Consider the following 11,093-nt stretch of genomic DNA (forward strand, 5'->3'; position numbering starts at 1 on the left):
TTTAACTACTAGGCTACTGCACCGGCACCTCCACCATTTTTGGTTCTGGTGAAGAAGGGAAGGATACCCTGAGAAGGTGGTACGTGAATTGGGCCAGTGACAACACTGACAACTTCCACTGCTTCTGCCACATGGCACAGTTAGTGCTGATTATACGCACACTGAGATATTTGAAGATACACAGTCACTTCCTTTGCCATTTTTATCGCTTTTCCCTCTGGATCCGCAGGGGTATGAGGCAGATTTTACCAACTCAAATTCATGCTGCTAGGAGGCAGTCTTAGCATCTTTATCTTTCCTATGGTGTCAAGCACCACTGATTACATACAAAACTGTTTATGGAAATTATGAAAGGGGGAAACACATGTCATATCAGCAGTCAAGGGGATTCCCATGTTAGTCCATAAAGTTCTTCTCAGCCTGACCTGACAGTGGCTCCATTTCTGCTTCCTCCTTACACCTTTGCTCCACTAGCCAATCTGCTTGCAATGCTGTCCCTCCTCGCTTTCTTTTCTTTTCGTTTCTTTTTTTTTTTTTTTTTTTTTTTTGGAAGAAAATCCTCTGACAGTCATTTCATTTTTCTCCTCCTCCTAGTTGAGGATTTCCTGCCCTGTTACTTTCCAAGATCTCTTCCTTCCTGAAATCCTAAGACATGCATTTGTCTCTGTTCAGTATTTAACTGTCCTCGTGACATTTCATGCTCAGTTTTCACCAGATTATAGCTCCTCAAGGCAAAATAACCTGTCTCATTTATTTTGCAGGCCTCCCCTGTTCTCTCCACCCCTAACACAATTTACCTGGCTTTGACAACAAATTTCTGGATCCAGCTTGTTGGCTCAGTGGCTAAATCCTCACCTGGCAAGCACTAAGATACTATACAGCCACCAGTTCATATCCTGATTGCCCCGCTTTCCATTCAGCTCCCTGCGTGTGGCTTAGGAATGCAGCAGAGGACAACTCAAGGTTTGGGTCCCAATACTCACATGAGACCCAGAAGCAGCTCCTGGCTCCTGGCTTTGGTTTAGCTCAGCTCCAGCCATTTCAGCCACTTGTAGAGTGAACCAGAGGACAGAAGATCTTTCTATATCTGTCTCCTTCTCTCTGTAAATCTGCCTTTCCAATAAAAATAATACTTCAAAATATAGACAATAAATTTCTTCATGTATGATACCCAGTTTATAGCACTTTGTTATGGCAATCCTAGCAAATGAATACAGTTCTTCATCATTTTAAAGTAGGCTTTGTAATTCTTACCAATTATTCACCAGTAAGTGAGTTTTTAAGAAGACATAAATAAGCTAAGTACTTCCCATAGAATATTAATTCACGTAATGCTTATCTGAGAAATGTTTGCTACACAATGAGATCCTTTCTGCATTTCTTTAAAAAAAGAGAATATGTTATTTATATGTTATTTGCCAACAGGCAGAAAGACAAAGAAAGCTCCCATTGGTTGAATCATTCCTTAAATACCCAGAAGCCAGAAACTGAATGAGGTTTTCCGTGTAGGTGGCAAAGATGCAACTCCTTGGGCCATCCCCTGATGTTTTTCATGGTTACCAATAATAGAAACTAGAACTAGAAGCAGAGATGGGTATCAAACTCACACCCAGACATAAGATGTGGGGTCCCAACTGGCATCTTAAGCATTAGGAAAAATGCTGAATCCCCATTCAACAGTTCTGTAACTGAAGTATAACATTCTTTCATTGGACTCTGCAGGTTCAAAACTGTTATAAAAAGGTACACTTCAAAGCATTCACTCTCTGACATAGATTCTCCTTTTTGATTTGCCTCTCCTAAAACTTGGAATCACTGAATCAGTTTTAGCAGTTTCATCAGAAAGAAAAACAAGGTGTACAAACACAAAGAAGGGGCCCGGCGGCGTGGCCTAGCGGCTTAAGTCCTCACCTTGAAAGCCCCGGGATCCCATATGGGCACCAGTTCTAATCCCGGCAGCTCCACTTTTCATCCAGCTCCCTGCTTGTGGCCTGGGAAAGCAGTGGAGGACGGCCCAAAGTTTTGGGACCCTGCACCCGTGTGGGAGACCTGGAAGAGGTTCCTGGTTCCTGCCTTCAGATCGGCGCGCATCGGCCCGTTGCGGCTCACTTGGGGAGTGAATCATCGGATGGAAGATCTTCCTCTCTGTCTCTCCTCCTCTCTGTATATCCGGCTTTCCAAGGATAGTAATAAATCTTAAAAAAAAAAAAAAAAAAAAAAAAAAAACCACAAAGAAGGATTCGGACTCTAACCACCCTAACACTTCTGCTCCATTCAACTTTTCTAGGTATAGAGCTTATCACTGTAGGTCAATTTGGTAGCATAAAAACTGCCAAATACCTTCCCCCAAGAAAAAGGTATTAGAAGCATTCTAACAATCTAAAGTTTGCAAAATGAGGTTTAATGAGTCTAGGTGAAATTGAACTTCAAAGATCCCAGAGTAGACACTCAAATATCATTTGTTAATTTTCACTTTATACAGAACAACCTTACGTAAGTCACACTAAGTCTAATTTTTTTCCTGTGAAAATGACAGGACCATAACAAAACAACTGGATTATAGAACAAAAATGACCAGAATAATGCTTGTTTCTTTAAGGGGAAAAAAAAAAATGTTTTCTCATTTCACATTAGTGTTGAAAAAGAGATAAAAAGCAACAGATCACTGCTTATTTTACCACCTTTTTGTCTAAATTGAACCTATAGGCTCTAACATACAAAAGATTTAAGGTAAAGAATAAAAGGGGGCGCCAGCATGACAGCCTAGTGACTAAATCCTTGCCTTGCATGTGTTGGTTCATGTCCCCTCTGCTCCACTTCCCATCCAGCTCCCTGCTTGCAGCCTGGGAAAGCAATAAACGATGGGACCCTGCAGCCACATGGGAGCTTCAGCAAAAAGCTCCTGGCTTAGGGTCAGCACAGCTTCAGCCTCTGCAACCACTTGGGGGGTCAACCCACAGACTGAACATCTCTCTCTCTCTGTATGTCTTTATTTTTATATATCTGCCTTTCCAATAAAAATAAATAAATATTGAAAAAAAAGAATAAAAAGGAAAAGCAGTAGAATAACCTCATAGCTAATGGGGACCACAAAGACACAGTACCCAAGATGATGCTGCAGGTTTTCAGTACTTCCATGAATTCATTTCCTTTGAAAAGGGAAACTGAAAAACATTTCAAAATTACTTTGAAACTTCAGGCTGTAAAACTACTTTGAAACACTTAATCCCATCTCCCCGTGATACTGACTTTCATGGTCTAAATTTTTCTGCATTAAATCTGTTTTTAAGATCATTAAAACTGAGGTATTGCCTCACTTACTATTGCCCTAAACTCATGGGATCAATTCTCTTGATGATTATCTTCCTATACAAAATGGAACAAAGTGCACATTCAGTTTCTAAGCCTACCACCATCATTACCATTTGTGCTTATCGTTATTGCCAACCATACAAGAAGCTTACAGAGTACATGAGAGCTGTTGCTACATGACCGATGGATGCCCCATACATATACTCATGTGGTTACTCAGATATTTTTCCTCCTTCTGTCAATCTGGTTGTAACACAGAAAATGGAGCAAAGAAAGGTAAAGACATAAACAAAAGTCCAAATGAAATACCACAATGTGATTACAAGATTATTTTTCACAGGCTTTCTAAAATAATAAAGCATGTGGATACAGCAGATCTATGGTAGAACAGATATCACAATGTTTAATTATTTAACTATGGCAATCGCATATTATATCACATGACAAATATACATTAGACATATTGCCATGTTATGCATACTGAATATACATCATTTTAGCCATTAAATGTTTACAAGAACATTCAAAAATATGGAGAAAAATTGAGAGATATAAAATTCAGCCTGAACTTGTGGAGTTTTGGTAACTGTGACCTGTGTACTGTGATCAACAGTTAACCCATCAGTAACTACTTTGTAATCAAAATAATAAGCAGAGATGCTAAAGCAACTTATATTTAAAACACTGCAATGGATCATTTCTTCCATATATGTATAATTAAATAATTCTTGATTTACAGGATCTTCAAAATCACATGAGTAGAAGCCGGAAATTGGAATCCCGGAAGACAAATTCTTAGCATCTCTTTAAGACTATCATTTAAACCTTTCTAAATAGAAAAAAAACTCAAAAGTGTCCTTCAGAAATCATAAAAGCATTCAGAAAAACTTCCCTGTCTTTAGTATAAGTCCCTCCTGATGCTTGCTTTAAGTTGATTCCCTTTCTTTTTATTCAGAGAAGATATAAAACAGCTGTTCAACATTCCCTTTCAGGCTACTTTCCCCTTCTTGCCAGGTCCACCCCAGCTTGGGAGAACTGTAAACACTGCAGGTGATTCCAAAATCCAACTGAATCCCACCTGATTATCCATGGGCCTGTGAGCCCCACCCTATCCATACCTCCCAGAACGATATCATTAAACTGCAGAGGCCCCAGCAGAAGGTTTGTTTTTTTTTTAACCAGAATTTGTGAATCCCTAGAAATCCACTGCCTATAGCCTGCCCTCAGCCATTTATAAACAACAGAAATTGCTCAGCTTCAAGAAAAGCTCACAATCAGCACTGCCTAGAAGGTAGACTGTGGTTCCTGGGGCTGAAGTTACCACTTCTGTTTTGCTCTACATGACAGGATATGGAGTGCCCCAAGGCATGACATAGTTTCAACTAGTGGTTTTTTTAATCATGAAACTTTCTGGTGATAAGCAACTTAAAAACACAACAACAGGGGCCAGTGTTGTGGTGTAGCACATTAATGCCTGCAATGCTTCTGCACTTCTGGCCCAGCTCCCTGCCAATGGACTAGGGAAAGCAGCAGAAGATGGCCCAAGGGTTTGGGACCTGACACTCAGCCGAGAGACCAAGATGAAGCTCCAGGCTCCTAGCTCTCGCCTGGATCAGCCCTGGCCATTGCGCCCATCTGGGAAGTAAACCAGAGGATGAAAGAGCTCTCTCTCTCTTCCTCTCTCTGGAATCCTGGTTTTCAAGTAAATAATGAAACTTTTAAAGGACCAAAGTCTTTTCAATACTTCAGTCTAAACGAGTACTCTATAAACAAGATGTCCATTTCCAGTCACATATTTGTTTAAATAAGTAATTTATATTGGACATAATATAATCATGACATAATCTGCAGATAATTACTTTTTTCCAACAATGTTTACACAAGCAACACTAATATTGCTACATTCTATTTCAGAAATTTCTGACAAATGTCTTCATTTTTCTTGCATTAGCCATTTGCCAGCAACAGTAAGGTCAGTATTTGTGTATTTCAACAATAAAAATATTATAGACCCACAAGCTTGGTGAGTCCATTTCCTTTACAAATTCCTTTTAAGAGTTCTGAAATGCTGACTCAACCTTGTTGTGGTATAACTTCTGTACATATTAAATGTCTACTGCTTAGTAGCTAACAACGTTACACATGAGAAAAATGTAAATGTCAGGACTAATTAACAGACACAACTTTGCCACTCAACGGCATCTGTTGTTTACACCGAGTATCTCAAAAGCAAAGATTTAGAAGACAGCTTTTTAAACTGACTGTGGACCTAGTCAATTTCCACTAAAAGAACATTAGCACACACTAGGATTTCGTATCATAATTTCGCTATCTGTTACACTAACTGGAAAGAAGAAAGGCACTTCTAGTTCTATTCATTCTATTCAAAAAGGTGGGGGTTTGTGACATGCAGACACACACATTCAGTTGCAAATCCATTCTGATCCTATGGAGGACAAAGCAGAGAAACACAAATAACCCACAATGGATATGCCATATGGGCATAACAAAAACCTACCTGCATACATATCTCTGCAACAAGACGCCATGTACTTCATGATTTTAATTATTCTAAAACATAAGTTGCAAAAGCAAATCATGCTAACTACCAGGATTTGTTTACAGATTCAAAATGTTTTTGGAAAATGGAATAAAAAGATATACATGTTTCTTTCACTGTAATTCACTTAAAGAGCTTCAGAAACTTTGTCAAATAAAAAAAAAGAATTTCTGAATCAAAATAAACTTAATTTCATTTTTTCCCAAACAAGTATCTTCATATGACTAAGGAAGCAAATTCAGAATTGCTTACCAATATACTTGGCGACAACACTAAGATCCTGTTTATAGAAAGTTCAAAGAAAAGAAAAACAAATTCAGACAAAAAAAGATAACCTTATCTGCATGTTAAATTTAATTCTGCTACTCTGAATTAAGGACCGAACAACTATTCCATTTACGAAATAAGGAGATGGGCTCAACAACCTTTTCTTCATTCTAAATGGAAAGCAGCCCCTTTCTTCACTGTGTTTCTAACAGGCTCTCTGAACATTTTTTTCCTGCAGCTTTCCACTCTTCTACTCATCTGAAAGAAGAGCTGGAATTCACAACCTCAACAGGCTGGAGCCTGCCTAAGCACAGCAGGGGTACATAAAGCAGTCAGGTAGGAGACCCAAAGCCAGCCCAGGAGAGCTGAGGAGGCACCCTGGGGCTCTGCAGGAATTAGACCTGGCCCCACAACGGAATTCTCAAGGCAAAGATGCAGAGCAGCGGAAGTTCAAGCGACTGCAAAAAGCAGGCCAAGGAACAGCCAGTGACAGAAGTCTGGGAGCTGACAAAATCATGGGGAGGGGTACTTAAAGGAATAGTAAAGTAGATGCTCAGGAAAATGAAATTTCAGAGTCTTTACGAATAGGAATTTGGTGTCACAAAGGAAAAAGAATCAAATGTGAAGTGTGAAATAATTTCATGCATATCTTTTGTTTCACTGCTTAATGATTTATTTGAAGGGCAGAGTTATAAAGAGGGAGACAGAGAAGGAGATCTTAACATCCATTGGTTTACTCCCCAAATGGCCACAAAGGTCAGGGCTGGGCCAAGCGGAAGCCAGGAGCCTGGAGCTTTCTCCATGTCTCCCAAGTGGGTACAGGTGCCCAAGTAGCTGGGCCATCCTCCGTTGCTTTCCCAAGCTCATTAGCAGGAAAGAACTGGGGCATCCAGGACTCAAACCAGCACCTGCAACAGTCTCTACCAAGCAGTGTCAGGATAAAAACCCAGGAGCTCCATCACTGAAAAGGTCCATACCGTATCTGTTCAAATTTCCTTCTTCGTCAAAGCACAGTTCCTTTTTGTTTTTCAAGAATTCCCTTTTCTATGGGGATCTTACTAGAATTTTCTTGAATGCCAAGAGGTATTCTTGTAGGTCACTGTTTTTATTTAACTAAAACTTGATGAAACTGATACTTGACATCATACCTAAATCAATAAAAAAAAATAACTCCACAGTGCAATCTCAGGATCTGTATGTTTGTGCAAAGTTTCAAGAGTTAAAGCTGGAAGTAAACAGCATGGCCTCGCACTTTTTGCTAAACCCACACAGAGGAATCACTAGATGACAGAGCATCAAATTCAGTCTTCCCTACATTTTTGAGAAGAAATTTTACCTACACACCTGACAAATAGCTTACATCCGTACAGCAACCTTAAAACAAAAAACGTAATGCATGAAACAAATAGATAATCCCATACTTTATTTCTTCCTTGCAAGAGGATTTTGTAATCCCATTTAGAAGCAGAGTTTGAAGTTTATAAACCATGACATATGAATATTTCATTTAATAGAAGAAAGTTATTAAGGACTCATTCAAAATATTAAGAGGAATCTCTGAAAAGGTAAAATTCTACAATGTGAGAAAGGCTGAAAAACGAGCAGGCAGATGTATTCTCAAGTTAAATGTAATATTAACCATGCCATGGCTAGTAAAAAAAAAATTAAGAACTTTTTTTGCAAGAAGATTCCCTAGAAACTAAACATGTTATTTCCTGACATTAAGAATTCCAGGTAAATAAGTTTTTCGAATGCTTTTAAGCCACGGACTCTGATTCAATCTTAACGCCAACTGGCCGCAGGCAGCTTGAGTGAAAAATGAAAAAGTTCTCAGGTGACACACTTCGTTCGGACTGCAACCAACGACAGAGCTTCAGCCCATGTGGCATCGCTTACAAGGCTTCCCAGTCTATGAATCAAGACCCTCGCGCAATTCGTCCCAACTCGGCTGCCCCGGGGTTCACCCAGAGCGAAGGAATCCAGCCGTCGGGGAGGGAAGGAGGAAAACCTAAATCCCCCTGGCCGTGGAGAAATTGCACAAGGGCCAAGCTGACTACGCGCACGGTAAGCCATCTCTGGGCTCTTCCCGTGCGCCAGGCTCCGCAGTGGCGTCTCACTGCCGGGAAGGAACTAAAAGCTGTCCCGGAGGCTGCTCCACCACCAGGAAAACCCACACACAATTCGAGCTTCACACTTCAGGCGCCCTCCCCGAGCCCAGCCTAACCAGGCCGGGGCGCCCATCCCGCGGCTCTCGGCGTCCTGACGAAGACGTGGCTCTCCGCGTTCCGTCCGCGCCAGGCTAGCCTCCCAGGCGACCTGCCCGGCGTCCCAGGCGACGCGCCCGAGACCCGGGACGAAAGTTGCGCCCGCGCGCCCCTGGCCACCTCACGTGCCCCTTGACTTACCTCTCCTTGCCGCGGCTCCGTCCTCTCAGGCGTCGCCTCCCAAAACTCGGCCCAGACTCCAGAGGTCGGTCCCGGCCCCGCTCACTCCCGGGCGTCAGGGCCCCAGGTACCCTCGGAACAGAGAGAGCTCTCAGCGCGCCCGCCGCGCCATGGGTGCCAGTGGGCGCTGCGCCCTGAGACACGCCGCAGCAGCAGCTTCGGGCTGCGCTACTGCGGGCCCAGCCGGCGCGGGCGGGTGGGGTGTGGGCTCCAGGGGCGGAGGGCGGGACTCGGCGGGCGCTGGGGCTCGGCCGCAGGGAGGCGGAAACCGCAACGTCACTGAGCCCGGGGAGGAGGAAACGGGGACCCCCTTCTCAGGCCGAGCCCCGACCACCTCCCTGGACCGCTTTTTACACCGCCCTTCTCTCTAGGGAGTCCCCACGCTCCTTCACTGCCACTTGGTCGGGGACCCCCCACCCCCCCGCACCCCTGCGCTGCCAGGCCCTTTTGGTTCTAATTTGCTCATGCTTCTCCGAATACATCCGCTTCAAGCTCCGCTCTGAATCACAACCAAAAGAAGAAATAAGTTTTGGAGGCCCAGGGGGAGGAGCCGATGCTTCCCTTAGGGCCCTGAAATTGGAAAACTAGAAGGATCCCACAGGATGTGCCCATTCCCCCTCCATTCTTGGCAAAATAGTTACTCCCCCTTTCCTTCAGCCCCGGGTTTTGCTCTTCTCTTGGAGAGGCAGGGTGGGACCTACTCGGAAGTCACTGGCTGTACCGAGAAAATACTCTAAATCCAAAAGCACAGAACTCCGCAGACTACCAAGATTTTTATCGTTAACAGTCAAAGGGTCTGGAGAAAAGCGTTTGATGTATGCAGCTCACAAGAGATTTCATTTACCTTATCTTGAGCTCTCCCTCATCCCCCAAGGAGAAGATTCCCGCCCCCCTTGCTCTGTTAAAACCAGCCACTGCACACAGGCTGAACAGGGTTCAACTGGGCCCCCAGAAGGTGTCAGGAGTTCCCCCGACCCCCCGCCCCAGGAGTCCTGCCATTACCTCGGGAGCTTATTTCCTTCCCGGGTGTTTGTGTGTTAGACAGGCAGTGCAGCCATAGTGGCTTGTAATGCTGCTTGCCTATTCGTCAGAACGGGAGAACCCTTCCTGGAACCAGGGTTTGCTTTGGGGTGTGAAGGGTGGCCAAGAGTCCATAAGGCAAGCAGAGGAGCTTGTATCTGGACACATCAGAAAAAAAAAATTGAGGATGTCTACTTTTATGCTTCTACTTTCCAGAAATTGCACTTACAAAAGAGATGGTTCATAAAGAGGTCAGGAGGAAACGGTATTGCTAAATTGTTTCTAGTGTTCACTCAGATTAAACCACGGGTTGGCATAAAACTGATTGATATTTGTAGATATGCCTTGCAGATGAAAGAAGAGGCTCTGAGACTTAGAACTGGATCCAATCGGCTTTAAATTTGTTATTTGCAGTTGACTGTTGCGGCCTTGGAGAACAAACTCAACTGAAGTTTACTCACCTGTTGTATTGAGATATGCTGCCATTGCACAATCATGAAGATAATTCAATAAAAACAATACTTACTATTTATGCTTTATTGCATGCCAGGCATTGTGCTGGGATTTGCATGTATTAATCCAAATGTTAGAGAGGAAAAACTGTGAAAGTACCAAGTTGTAGAATGCAATCCATTAGTATGAGTTTCCATTTATTATTTTCAATTTGGAAGAGACTTCAGAAAAAAAACAACTGATTTAATTTAACTTCCAAACACATAGTCTTCTGGTTCAAGGAGTCTCCAATTGAAAGCCCTAGAATCAACAGGGGAGTTTTCATAAATTTTTTAATGGGGCAGGGGAATCCCCACATCAGGCCAATAAATTAGGATCTCTTGGGTTAGGATCTAAGCACCATCCTCAGCATTTTTCTCCTTTCAGATGGTTACACTGTACAATCAGAACTGAGATATCTTCAAAAGAGGCAGTACTCACTGCCATTTGCTTCCCATTCACCCTCCAATCCTGCCTTTCATTGACCTGGAAATTTGCCTCTGTCTCCCATTACAGTAGGTGTCAACACATCTGTGGGTGTGTCCTCTGGAGTCTACCAGATACATCCAGCCTTGATGCAACAGGAAATTGCTTCAGTTTGCCAGGGTACATATCACCTCCATCAGCTTTTCCTGACCTAGTCCAAAGGCTCTTGGGAGGTGATTTATGTTACCAGGGTTACCTTCAAATCTGATCTTGGGTTTTCATCCAAATAACAAAATAGAAAGAAGATGAATGGCATTGTTCCAATGAATGAATTTCCTTAAGTAAACTGTGGGGGCTTTTCCAGCAGCAATATCACAATGACTCATATGTTACCATGCACTAAAACCCTAAAGTATTAAAGTTATTTCTGTAACTGCTCTATGGCACGTGTTCCCAATGTAGTCTGTCACAAAACATAAGATTATTGAATTTTATTGTGTTTAATTAGGCTTCTTTATTTTTAATTTGACAGGAAAAGTATTGTTAATATAATTAACTCATCTAGCTGTCAA

At 42.5% G+C, this 11,093-nt stretch overlaps 1 protein-coding gene across 2 annotated transcripts in view; it reads right to left on the bottom strand.

Moving 5' to 3' along the window:
- DSE (dermatan sulfate epimerase) overlaps positions 1-10,291 on the bottom strand; it is a 74,963-nt gene extending 64,672 nt beyond the window's left edge. Inside the window, exon 1 of one of the 2 annotated variants that reach the window (XM_058656154.1) lies at positions 10,130-10,291. The gene's annotated coding sequence lies outside the window, so the exon portion shown is untranslated. Of the gene's footprint in view, positions 1-8,544; positions 8,937-10,129 lie in introns of those variants that run through there. The other variant, XM_058656092.1, reaches the window with a different exon arrangement.
- Positions 10,292-11,093: the final 802 nt, after the last annotated feature.

Source organism: Ochotona princeps, chromosome 1 (genome assembly GCF_030435755.1).
Source record: "Ochotona princeps isolate mOchPri1 chromosome 1, mOchPri1.hap1, whole genome shotgun sequence".
Lineage (NCBI taxonomy): Eukaryota > Metazoa > Chordata > Mammalia > Lagomorpha > Ochotonidae > Ochotona > Ochotona princeps.